This window comes from Narcine bancroftii, chromosome 1 (genome assembly GCF_036971445.1).
Source record: "Narcine bancroftii isolate sNarBan1 chromosome 1, sNarBan1.hap1, whole genome shotgun sequence".
NCBI lineage: Eukaryota > Metazoa > Chordata > Chondrichthyes > Torpediniformes > Narcinidae > Narcine > Narcine bancroftii.
In genome coordinates this window covers 412742050-412755227 of record NC_091469.1, presented here as the reverse complement: position 1 = coordinate 412755227, position 13178 = coordinate 412742050, and the positions used below count along the sequence as shown (strand labels likewise).

Below are 13178 nucleotides of genomic sequence, written 5' to 3'. Positions count from 1 at the left end.
CATGGTTCTGATACTACTTTATCTATTTCCCAATGGGAGTAGCTGGAAGATCCTCCCCAATTTTGTAAGTCCTCTTTAAACAAAAAATCCAGGTAAATCTCATCTTTGGTAGAGGGTGGGGTTGGGGAGAGAGATTGCAGTGATCTGCCCTGTGCTTTTGTGATCCAGTGGATTGACATCTCACAAAATTTATTCCAGGTAGTAATAATGTTTATAGATATTCCTATTTTTGCTTCATGCAGTTAATGCATTTGGAAATCATAGCTCTCAGGATTTTACTGCTAATCAATGAAAACAATGATCATAAAAGTGTCATTAGTAGACCAAAAAAATTGCTCACATCAGGAATTAAGAAACCTTGAAATTTCATCATGTTTAAAAGGTTACGATTAAGAACTTGGCAAATTCAACTACTCAGTGACTTTGTATAAACTGTTTAAAATTGATTGAAATTCGGCACAAAGAGCAGTGTACCCTTTTCTACTATTCCTGTGAAAAACATTGAATACTTCAAACCCAATTTGAAATTAGTGCAGATATCATGGTTATGTAATGGGTTTTGAGTTTCTGTCTTATTAGGTCTGCTAGCGACACTCTGTAGCTGAACATTTTGTACTTATTTTCCTTTTCTGCCTCTGATCCAATATTTAGCAATAAATTTGTGATGGTTCTGATCTTAAACCAAGATGTGCTGGTCTTTAGGCTTCTATATCTTCTGCCCAAAGATAGTAGTGAGAAGAGGATGTGATCAGGGTGATGGTATTGCAAGCATTCATGACTCTTAAGAAAGTGATACTGAGGGACACTCTTGAGCCAATGTAGTCTTACTGGTGAAATCAGGTCAAGTACCAATAAGGAATGATAACCTGTTTCCGTCAGGGTAATGTTTTGCTTGGAGGGGAACCTGCAGGTGAAGATATAGTTCCATGGATATCTTGGTGTAGATATGGATTTTACAAGTGTTAATGAGGTAGTCTGTGGAAGTATTTTCTGTGTATTCTTCTTTGGCTTGGCTTCGCGGACGAAGATTAATGGAGGGGGTAAAAGTCCACGTCAGCTGCAGGCTCGTTTGTGGCTGACCAGTCCGATGCAGGACAGGCAGACACGGTTGCAGCGGCTGCAGGGGAAAATTGGTTGGTTGGGGTTGGGTGTTGGGTTTTTCCTCCTTTGCCTTTTGTCAGTGAGGTGGGCTCTGCGGTCTTCTTCAAAGGAGGTTGCTGCCCGCCAAATTGTGAGGCGCCAAGATGCACGGTTTGAGGCGATATCAGCCCACTGGCGGTGGTCAATGTGGCAGGCACCAAGAGATTTCTTTAGGCAGTCCTTGTACCTTTTCTTTGGTGCACCTCTGTCACGGTGGCCAGTGGAGAGCTCGCCATATAACACGATCTTGGGAAGGCGATGGTCCTCCATTCTGGAGACGTGACCCACCCAGCGCAGCTGGATCTTCAGCAGCGTGGACTGGATGCTGTCGACCTCTGCCATCTCGAGTACTTCGACGTTAGGGATGAAAGCGCTCCAATGGATGTTGAGGATGGAGCGGAGACAACGCTGGTGGAAGCGTTCTAGGAGCCGTAGGTGATGCCGGTAGAGGACCCATGATTCGGAGCCGAACAGGAGTGTGGGTATGACAACGGCTCTGTATATGCTTATCTTTGTGAGGTTTTTCAGTTGGTTGTTTTTCCAGACTCTTTTGTGTAGTCTTCCAAAGGCGCTATTTGCCTTGGCGAGTCTGTTGTCTATCTCATTGTCGATCCTTGCATCTGATGAAATGGTGCAGCCGAGATAGGTAAACTGGTTGACTGTTTTGAGTTTTGTGTGCCCGATGGAGATGTGGGGGGGCTGGTAGTCATGGTGGGGAGCTGGCTGATGGAGGACCTCAGTTTTCTTCAGGCTGACTTCCAGGCCAAACATTTTGACAGTTTCCGCAAAACAGGACGTCAAGCGCTGAAGAGCTGGCTCTGAATGGGCAACTAAAGCGGCATCGTCTGCAAAGAGTAGTTCACGGACAAGTTTCTCACCCTGGATGAGACATATAAGGCAATCGAACAACTGAAAAGTGGCAAAGCAGCAGGTATGGATGGAATCCCCCCAGAGGTCTGGAAGGCTGGCGGCAAAACTCTGCATGCCAAACTGCATGAGTTTTTCAAGCTTTGTTGGGACCAAGGAAAACTGCCTCAGGATCTTCGTGATGCCACCATCATCACCCTGTGCAAAAACAAAGGCGAGAAATCAGACTGCTCAAACTACAGGGGCATCACACTGCTCTCCATTGCAGGCAAAATCTTCGCTAGGATTCTACTAAATAGAATAATACCTAGTGTCGCCGAGAATATTCTCCCAGAATCACAGTGCGGCTTTCTCGCAAACAGAGGAACTACTGACATGGTCTTTGCCCTCAGACAGCTCCAAGAAAAGTGCAGAGAACAAAACAAAGGACTCTACATCACCTTTGTTGAGCTCACCAAAGCCTTCGACACCGTGAGCAGGAAAGGGCTTTGGCAAATACTAGAGCACATCGGATGTCCCCCAAAGTTCCTCAACATGATTATCCAACTGCACGAAAACCAACAAGGTCGGGTCAGATACAGCAATGAGCTCTCTGAACCCTTCTCCATTAACAATGGCGTGAAGCAAGGCTGTGTTCTGGCACCAACCCTCTTTTCAATCTTCTTCAGCATGATGCTGAACCAAGCCATGAAAGACCCCAACAATGAAGACGCTGTTTACATCCGGTACCGCACGGATGGCAGTCTCTTCAATCTGAGGCGCCTGCAAGCTCACACCAAGACACAAGAGAAACTTCTGTGTATTATGCAGATGGTATAAACTGTAGCCAGGTGGAAGGAATTGAGCTTTTTGGGTGAATGGAATACTTCTCAAGTGGGCTGTTTGTACGAAATAGCAATGATCTTATGGCGGAAGACAGGTTTATATACAGGTTCTAACATAAGCGGATGTGAACATATTAAAAAAAAAGGTGCCATGCCCACATGTTTTTCACACAGTGCGCAAAGGAAATTAATGTGTGCACAAAAGCTTAGTTACCTAAAATAATGTAGTAATTAATAATCAGAATAAGAGAATCCACAACCTGCTGAGTGTGAGAACAAGGGCGTTTAAGGTCGGGGATCGAGATCTTTACAAGAATTCCAGGTACAACCTGCGGAAGGCCATTTCCAAAGCCAAGTGGCAATTCCCAAGGAGACTAGAGGCGGATGCACGCCAGCTATGGCAGGGAGTACATGCCATTATAGCCTATGAAGCAAAGGTGAATGCTGTGATGATTCACTACCCAATGAGCTGAACACTTTTTAAGCCTGGTTTGAGAAGAACCAAACAGTGCCGACTAGAATCCCTGAAAATGCTGAGGACGCTGTAATATCTATTTCTGAGGGCAACATCAGAACCTTCAGAACCCTTGCAAGGTCTCAGACCCTGATGGCATACCTAGCAGGGTACTGAAAATCTGCACCAACCAAACATCTGGAGTGTTTACGGACATTTTCAACCTCTCATTGCTGCAGTCAGAGGTTCCCAACAGCTTCAAAAGGGCATCAATCTTCCCACTGCCCAAGAGTAGTGTGAGCTGCTTCAATGACTACTGCCCAGTAGCACCAAGTTCTCCTGTGATGAAATGCATTGAGAGGCTGGTATGGCCAGTGTTTGCACTTACCTGCACCCACTGTAATTCACCTATCGTCAGAATCATTCCACAGCAGATGCAATATCGCTGGTTCTCCACTCAGCTCTGGATCACCTTGAAAACAGCAATTCAGATATATATGGTGACTCTTCATCTGCTATAGCTCAGCCTTTGATACCATTATTCCCTCGGTGCTGGTCGAGAAGCTACAAATTCAAGGCCTCTGTACCTCCTCTCTGCAACTGGATCCTTGGTTTTCTCATTGGAAGTCTACAGTCAGTATGAATTGGAAATGTCTCCTCCTCTCTGATCATCAACAAAGGCGCAGCCCAAGGATGTGTGCTTAACCCGTTGGTCTACTCATTATACACCCATGACTCTGTGGCTAGACACAATCTCAATGCCATCCACAAGTTGGCGGGTACACCAGTTATCAGCAGAATCAGAAACGACAATAAGGAAGTACACAGGAAGGAGATATATCGGTAACAACAACCTTGTGCTCAACGTCAGCAAAACCAAGGAGATGATTGTGGACTTCAGGAGAAAGTCGGGGGAACATGATCCAATCTTCATCAAGGGCTCAATAGTGGAGAGGGTCAAGATATTCAAATGCCTGCGTGTCGACATCTCCGACGATCTGTCCTGGAGCCTTCACGTTGATGTAATCGCAAAGAAGGCTCACCAGTGGCCATACTTTGTGAGGTGTCTGAGGAGATTCGATATGTTACTGAAGACTCTCATAATCTTCTACAGGTGTACTGTGGAGAGCATTCTGGCTGGTTGCATCATTGTCTGGTGTGGAGGCGTCAACTCTCAGGATAAGAATAAACTCCAGATGGTTGTTAACGTAGCCTGGGACTTCACAGGCACCAGACTTCACTCCATCGAGGACATCTACGTGAGGAGGTGTCTTACAAAAAAACAGCCTCTATCCTCTAAGACTCCCACCACCCAGGCCATTCCCTCTTCACTCTGCTATCATTGGGGGAAAAGGTAGTGGAGCTTAAAGATGAGCACTAATCAGCACATAGACAGCTTCTTCCCCACTGCCATCAGATTCTGAAATAATCAATGAACCAAAGACACTGCCTTACTTTTCATGCACAATTATTGTTATTATTTATTTTATTTTTTTATAGTAGAATGGCTGAACATGCACGTTTGCTCTGTGACGCTGCTGCAAAACACCGAATTTCATGGCTTATTCATGATAATAAATCCTGATTCTGACAATTATACTTTGTAGAATGCATTCATACTTATAAGATACTAAAACATGCCAATACATTAGCCATGAGAGAAGGTTGCTCTGCGAGACAGGGATGCAACTACAACAGCGTGGAGAGACAACAGAGAGTGCAGGTGCTGAAATCTGCACCAGACAGTAAGCTGCTGCGAGCGACTGAGGTGGAGGTGACTTCTTTGGCCATCTGTGGAGGAAGAGCTTTGGGTTGAGACCCGTCGCTGATTTCTAGTTCAATCCCCTCTCACATCCCCCTCCTCTCTCCCACTGCTAGAGCCAGAATGGATGCATAAGTCACAAGTGTTATATGTTAACCCCCTCACCCTGATGTTGGGATGAGTTTTACCTTGCATCCATATAATCCCTCCCCCAACAACCCCCCCCCCCCAGCTAAACACACACTTCATGTGGTTTTAATCAGCTGATGTGGGGTTGATTGACCATTGCCTGTGAGCTCAAGTGATGTTTGAGGGAAGACAGTGTTCAGCATGAGGACCACGGGCAGCTTCATCACTGTCATGGCTCTGATCTCCAGCACTGGAGTGTGGTGCAATAGCACTGCCTGTTCCAGTGGCTGCCTGCACAGCCTAGCTACCTCATGTCGTCCACTTTGCTACACCGAGTCTGGCCGCAGGTGCCTGCCGTGGGGCCAGTGCTGTCCTCGGTTTTGTCAAGAGGTTTCTGAACAAAGGTCTGGGAGATCACAACTTGTGCTGCAAACCCAATGGGCAGCTGAAGCCCTGGTGCTTCATCAGGGAGAATTGTCTGGGCTTATTGCAGCCAGTAGCATGGCTAGGGGGGATGCAGAGGGAGCACATTTTTCAGCAGCGTCGAAGGGAGGCAGGGGTAGAGCGTGGTTGTGACAGTGGTGTCAGTGGTGAGTGGTGGCGGTGGAACTTGGGGGGTAAGGCGCCACTTTTGAAAAATATGCTCGGGGAGTAGTCACACCCCCTGCACCTCCACTGATACAGGTGCTCCCCTACTTATGATGGTCCGACTTACGATTTTCTTAAGTTATGATGGTCCAATAACGTGACTGTCGTTATTTACTTTCATGTAATACATTAAAATAACTTGATCGCAAGTATTGTTGACTTTTCCAATAAATATGGATAATTCCTCTAAGGTGAATTCTTTGTAGCCTCCTTGGTCTGTCACTTCTTTTAGTTCAGTTGGAAAGCTTGCAGGGACTGATATCGTGCTGTTTGGAGAGAGCAGGGCAGTGGGATCAGTGTGGGGACTGATACAGCGGTGTTGGGAGAAAGTGGGGCAGTGGGATCAGTATTGAGGGTGATTCACTGCTGTCAGGGGAGAGCAGGGCAGTGGGATTAATGTTGAGAGTGATAAAGGGCTGTGTGGAGAGAGTGGGGCGGTGGGATCATTGTGGGGACTGATACAGCACTTTGTCACTGCTATAAAAGCATACCTTTATACATTTTTGGCTTTTTTTTGACTTGCGATTGGTTTGCCAGATAGCAATCCCATCGTAAGTTGAGGAACACCTGTAGGTCAGCATAACATCATGGCCTAAAAGACCTGTACTATGCAGTAATTATTTAAAAAGTTCAAAGTTCTGATTATATTGTCGTCACATAACATCACAAACAACCCTGAGATTATTTACTCTCTGGACCAGGCAGAATTTCTACTTATTGGTAATGCAAAAAAACTGTACTCAAGAAAAGCTATGTATATTAAATAGAGAGATATAAACAAAGAAAAAAAAACTATAAAACAGAAAAATATTCAGTAATAAATAATGTGCAAATTAAAGGTCCTTAAATGAGTCTCTTAGTTTGTTGTTGAGTTGTTTGATGGTAGAGGGGTAGCAGCTTTTCCTGAACTTGGTGGTACGAGTTTTGTGGCACCTATACCTCTTTCCTGATGGCAGCAGTGAGAACACATGTCCTGAGTGGTATAAATCCTTGATGATTGCATCTGCTCTCTGATGGCAGCATTCTACGTAGACTTTCTTTTTTTTAAATTTTTTTTATTTTTCACACTATGAACCAAACTGACCAAAATACATACAGACATTTTTCTCTTGAATATATAGTGTCATTTTTCTCCCCTTTTTGCCCCCTCCCTTCCCTCCCTCCCTCACCCCCATCCCATCCCATTTAATCAAAGTTCAATCTATATGATACATTAAACCCATTAAACAATGTCGTCACTTAATAAAAATAAACAAGAAATTTTTGTCTTTTACTTTTATATACTGAGTCAGTTCATTTCATTGTCTTCTCCTTCTGTCATTTTAGGTGGTGGAGGTCCGTGGTAGGATTTCTCTATTGTGTTTCCCATATTTGTTAGAATATTGTGATGTTATTTCTTAAATTATATGTTATTTTTTCTAATGGAATACATTTATTTATTTCTATGTACCATTGTTGTCTTCTAATTTCCAGGTTGATATAATACATTTTTTTGCTACAGCTAGGGCTATCATAAAAAATCTTTTTTGTGCTTCATCCAAATCGAGTCCAAATTCTTTATTTCTTATATTACTTAGAAGGAAGATCTCTGGGTTTTTTGGTATATTGCTTTTTTTAATTTTATTTAATATCTGGTTTAGATCTTCCCAGAATTTTTTCACTTTCTCACCTGCCCAAATTGAATGTATTGTTGTTCCCGTTTCCTTTTTACAACGAAAACATCTGTCTGATTCTGTTGGGCCCCATTTATTTAACTTTTGGGGTGTGATGTATAGCCTGTGTAACCAATTATATTGTATCATGCGTGACCTCATGTTTATTGTATTTCTCATAGTTCCGGAGCATAGCTTTCCCATGTTTCATTCTTTATCTTTATGTTTAAATCTTGTTCCCATTTTTGTTTAGGTTTACAGTTTGTTTCCTCGTTCTCCTTTTCTTGCAGTTTGATGTACATGTTTGATATAAATTTTTAAATTATCATTGTGTCTGTAATCACATATTCAAAATGGCTTCCTTCTGGTAACCTCAGAATATTTCCCAATTTGTCCTTCAAGTAGGTTTTCAGTTGGTGGTATGCAAACATTGTATCGTGAGTTATATTATTTGTCCTTCATTTGTTCAAAAGATAATAATTTATTTCCCAAAAAACAATTTTCTATTCTTTGATCCATTTTCTCTCTCATTCTCTGAAGGAAAGGTTATTTATTGTGAAAGGGATTATTTGATTTTGTGTCAATATTAATTTTGGTAGTTGATAATTTATTGTGAATCTTCTTCCAAATGTTGAGCAGATGTGCAATACTGGTGAATTCCTATGTTGCACCAATTTTTCATTCCACTTATATAGTATATGTTCAGGTATCTTCTCCCCTTTTTTATCTAGCTCTAATCTGGTCCAATCTGGTTTTTCCTTTGATAAAAATCTGATAGGTATCTTAATTGTGCTGCTCTATAATAATTCTTAAAGTTTAGTCATTGTAAGCCTCCTTGTTTGTACCATTCTGTTAATTTATCTAGTGCTATCCTTGGTTTTCCCCCTTTCTATAAGAATTTCCTTATTACTTTCCTTAGCTCCTTGAAGAATTTCTCTGTTAGGTGAATTGTTAATGATTGAAATAGGTATTGTATCCTTGGGAAGATGTTCATTTTAATACAGTTTATCCTTCCTATCAGTGTTAGTGGTAAGTCTTTCCAGTGCTCTAAGTCATCTTATAATTTTTTCATTAATGGCTGATAATTTAGCTTGTATAGATGGCCGAGATTATTATTTAGTTGTATACCTAGGTATCGAATTGCTTGTGTTTGCTATCTAAATGTCGATTCTTTCTTAAACTTTTGTGAAATCTGCATTATTCATTGGCATTGCTTCACTTTTATTTGCGTTGATCTTGTACCCCGATACATCTCCATATTCCTTCAATTTCTTATGTAATTCTTTTATTGATATTTCTGGTTCTGTTAAGTATATTATAATGTCATCTGCAAAGAGACTGATTTTATATTCCTTCTCTTTTATTTTTATCCCTCTTATTTTATTCTCTGTTCTTATCAGTTCTGCTAGTGGTTCTATAGCTAACGCGAACAGTGAGGGAGATGGTGGACATCCCTACCTAGTTGATCTGCTTAATTTAAATTGGTTTGATATATATCCATTTACTGTCACCTTCGCCAATGGTCCCTTATATAATACTTTAATCCAAATGATATATTTCTCTGGTAGGTTGAACCTCTGTAGTACTTTGAATAAATAATTCCAATTTTTTTATCAATGTACTGTCCCTTCCCTTCATCTGTGTAGAGTTTGATGTTCTCCCTCCTCTTCTTCTGACTCCACTCCAGGATCTGTGTCCTTTATCTCTGTCTCTTCTGATTTTCTTGTTGGGTTGTTTATTTTATTTTGTTTGGTATTTTTGTTTTTATTATTTTTATTGAAGGTGTCTTGGTGTTGGTCTTCTTCCTCTGGGTTGGTCATCTGTTGTTTCTCTGATTTCCTTTTTTTACTCTCTTCCTTCTTGTTCCCATTATTTTCTATGTTTTCCTGTTGGGACTCTTGCTGTTGTGTTATTTTTGTCTGTTTAAGCTGTGGAGATTTACTCCTCAGCTGGTCCCCCCTCCCGTCGATGTTGTTTTTGTCTTGTGCATCGCACATTTTTGTTTGGCTCCGTGAGCCATCTTTGTAGTTCTGTGTTCAGAGTTTCCACTGACCTCAGGGAGCGGGCTTCTCTCTCCACGGCGGGCTTCCTCGTACAGGTAAGGCCTTCACCTTTCTCTCCTGACGTCTTTCCTTCTTTTCTTCCCATTGATTTTGGTTTTCCTTTCTTTGCTGCCATTTTCTCCACATTTTTATTTTTAACTTATAATGGTTTCTGTGTTTGTCGCTTTGCTTTTTCTTTACTTTTTTAAAAACTTTTTTGGAGAGGGCTGGTATTTTCTTACCCATCACTACTTCATCACGTGCCTTCCCCCCTACGTAGATTTTCTTGATGGTGGGGAAAGTTTTGCCTGTGATGTACTTGACTGTGTCCACCACCTTGTACAGGATCTTCCGCTCAGAGGTATTGGTGCCCCCTTACCAGGCCATGATGTGATGCAGTTTAATGTTCTAATTGAAATCTCATCTCTTAAGACTAAAACAAGGACAAAATATGTTATTTCGGCCAATGTTTGTTGTAATCATGTTGGCAGCATTTCAGAACCCCTCCCTACTTTATAATTGTTCAAGAAAAATCTATGTTTTGCTTATGGTTTGATTCTGAAGTATAAGCTGCATGAAAGTGGTTCACTGTGTGACAGACTGTATTCCAATGTTGGAAGGAGAAGACTTGACTGCCAATCCTTTCCAAGTTTTCAGAAACTTTTCATTATCAGGAAAATTAATGGTATTTACACCATTACATTTGGTGTCAACTAAGAAATCTACAAAATGAAAATAAAATTTAATTAGAAATATAGAAAACTAGTTTTAGGTAAAGGTCTATTAATTGCAATTTCAATGCTGTAGCCCTTAAATGCATTTTGTATCCAGAAAATGATCAATCTTCATAACTAATCAGCTGCTTGGTCTCTGTGACCTACCTTGTTGGAGAATTCCACAGCTTCACTGCCCTGTGAGTGAAAAAAATCCCACCTCAAATGCATGATGAAATACCTTGAGATCTTGTGACAGTTTTGCTCAGTTTTCATACCACATCCTTGATTCTAAAAATGAATAAAAACTACAGATGCTAGAAATCTAAAATAAAAGTAAAAAAATACTATGGGCAGAGAAACAGAGGTAATGTTTCAGTCCATCGGCTCTTAAAACCCTTCCTTAAATCTCATCTGTCAACTCCCAGAATCTTTCTCCTTTCATTCCCTTTGTTATAATGTTTTACAACACAGACCAAGTTATCTCCCCAGGCCAGTCCTAGTTCCCTGAGTTTGATCCATACGTCTCACCCATCATGTACCTGTTGAAATGTCTTTTAAACATCATAATTTTACCTGTCTCTGCAACTATCCCTATCTGCTTCTGTGTGTCCACCACCCTCTTTGTAAAAATAGTTGTCAGTGTTAAATTTAGAAACAAGTAAGAACTGTTGTATTATTAATAATTTAATTAAAACTAATATTTTGAATTTACCATTGTTTAGTGAATTTTCTATAACTGTTCCTTTGTTAGTTCATCGCAAAATTTGTTAGTTCATAACATAATATTAGCTCATCATCTTCATGGAAATGGATAAACTTAAGGCCATTAACACGTTCAAGATACCAGTTCTAATGGCTATATTATATATTTATAATCTCAACCAATCTTCAGTTGCAGGGCAGTGCACTGCAGTTTGAATTGCTTAACTTGAATCCATTTAAAAAAAATTAAATTGTGAACCATTTTATAGAATAAAACCTGAAAGATAGATTGGAGTTGTATTGTATTTTATAGCATAGATATCCATAATTTAACATCAAACTTAAAAGATGAATGACTTTGACAAGTTAGTAATCTATTTGTGTTGCTGATGAGCATTTTAAAAAAAGTTGCATTGCGATATTTATTTAATGAAAAGCCTATAATCAAAGGGTTTTCATTAAAAGGCCAGAAGACTTTTATTTAATGGTTTAAGCATCACTTCAATTTAAACTGAGATTTTCTTTTTTTAAGAGCACCTGTATTGTAGACATTCATTCCATAATGGCAAAATAACTCAATAGTTGAAGCTTGGGTAGTTTTTTTTTGCTAGAAACACAAAACAGAGCTCTTCTCGATCTAAATAATAATCACAAGGAATTTCCCAGAATTCAGCAAGAACAATGCTCAATTTGCAAGCTTCCATGTAATTTTGTAATACTGCATTGCGGTTGTCTTGTTTCACATTGATTACATTTTTTTGGGACTCCGTGGTCTATAGTCTTTGGAGAAAGTAAATACCAAAAACAGCAAAGAATGATGTGTGCATTAACATGATGCTCAACCAATTCTTGGATCTTGGTTTATGAGTTATGAGCCTTTAAGTTCTATATTTGCAATACAGAATTACAGTATTATGCTAGTGGTTTCTTATCATTTCTGTAATTTCCACTGTTGAATGTATTGGAATTCCCTTAATATCATAGTTGCAATCGCAGTAGATGAGCTAGAATTACTACTTGTTGCAATATCAAGTTTGAAATGAGCAACTTGCTTATTTTTTCCACTGATACAGTTGTGTTAATTGAATCACCATTAATGACTTATTGCTGGGAAATGTAACAGGAAGGAATGATTGCCGGATACATAACTTATGAAAAGAATGCTGCATTTATTTAGCACTGTTCTCCAAATGTCAGAAGCTGAGGTAAGCATTTGCTTAATGACTGTATTTTTCTGGAATAAAAAGAAAGTGATGTACAGAATGAATTGGCAAACATCCCAATGGAGAAATTCAACATTATTTTCCCTGTTTTATGGATGGAAAGATCATTTTTCATGAGCCAATGCTGAGGAAATGGAATAGCAAATTCCAGAAACATCCTCTTGAATCTGAGACTTGAGAAACTGCAGATCATGGAATCAGGAAAGAAAAAAAAACTACTGCTAGAAGAACTCAGTGAATTGTGCAACATCTGTGGAGAGAAAGAGATAGCTGATGTTTTGGTTCAATATCTCCACCAGAATCCACCTGTTGCTTGGCAGGTCCTGCCTCACTCCTCCGTCTCACCACTTTATAGTGGCCCTCTCCCCTTTGCACTTTTGGTCCTGATGCTGGGTGCCCACCCAAAATACTGACAAGCTTTTTCCCTCCACAGATTATTGAGGTCTTCCAGCAATGTGCTTTTTGCTCCTGAATCTGATGCTGAATTTCTTAAATGGAGACATTAGGGTTCTCACTCCATTTTCAGGTCCAACCATTCAAAAATACCAAAACTATTAGAAAATGAGCATATTATGTTTACCCTGCCCATTTCTGAGTCTTCAGAAGCTTAATTATCATTACTTCACTTCTTCTTCTTTGGCTTGGCTTCGTGGACGAAGATTTATGGAGGGGGTAAAATGTCCACGTCAGCTGCAGGCTCGTTGGTGGCTGACAAGTCCGATGCGGGACAGGCAGACACGGTTGCAGCGGTTGCAGGGGAAAATTGGTTGGTTGGGGTTGGGTGTTGGGTTTTTCCTCCTTTGCCTTTTGTCAGAGAGGTGGGCTCTGCGGTCTTCTTCAAAGGAGGTTGCTGCCCGCCAAACTGTGAGGCGCCAAGATGCACGGTTTGAGGCGATATCAGCCCACTGGCGGTGGTCAATCTGACAGGCACCAAGAGATTTCTTTAGGCAGTCCTTGTACCTTTTCTTTGGTGCACCTCTGTCACAGTGGCCAGTGGAGAGCTCGCCATATAACACGAT

At 40.7% G+C, this 13178-nt stretch overlaps 1 protein-coding gene across 4 annotated transcripts in view; it reads left to right on the top strand.

The window, feature by feature from the left end:
* LOC138753290 (zinc finger matrin-type protein 3-like) overlaps window positions 1-13178 on the top strand; it is a 495498-nt gene that overhangs the window by 103696 nt on the left and 378624 nt on the right. For 2 of the 4 annotated variants that reach the window (XR_011351077.1, XR_011351083.1), the window contains exon 2: window positions 12010-12141. The exons of the other annotated variants lie outside the window; for them this stretch is intronic. The gene's annotated coding sequence lies outside the window, so the exon portion shown is untranslated. The remainder of the gene's footprint in view (window positions 1-12009; window positions 12142-13178) is intronic. 4 annotated transcript variants of the gene reach the window in all.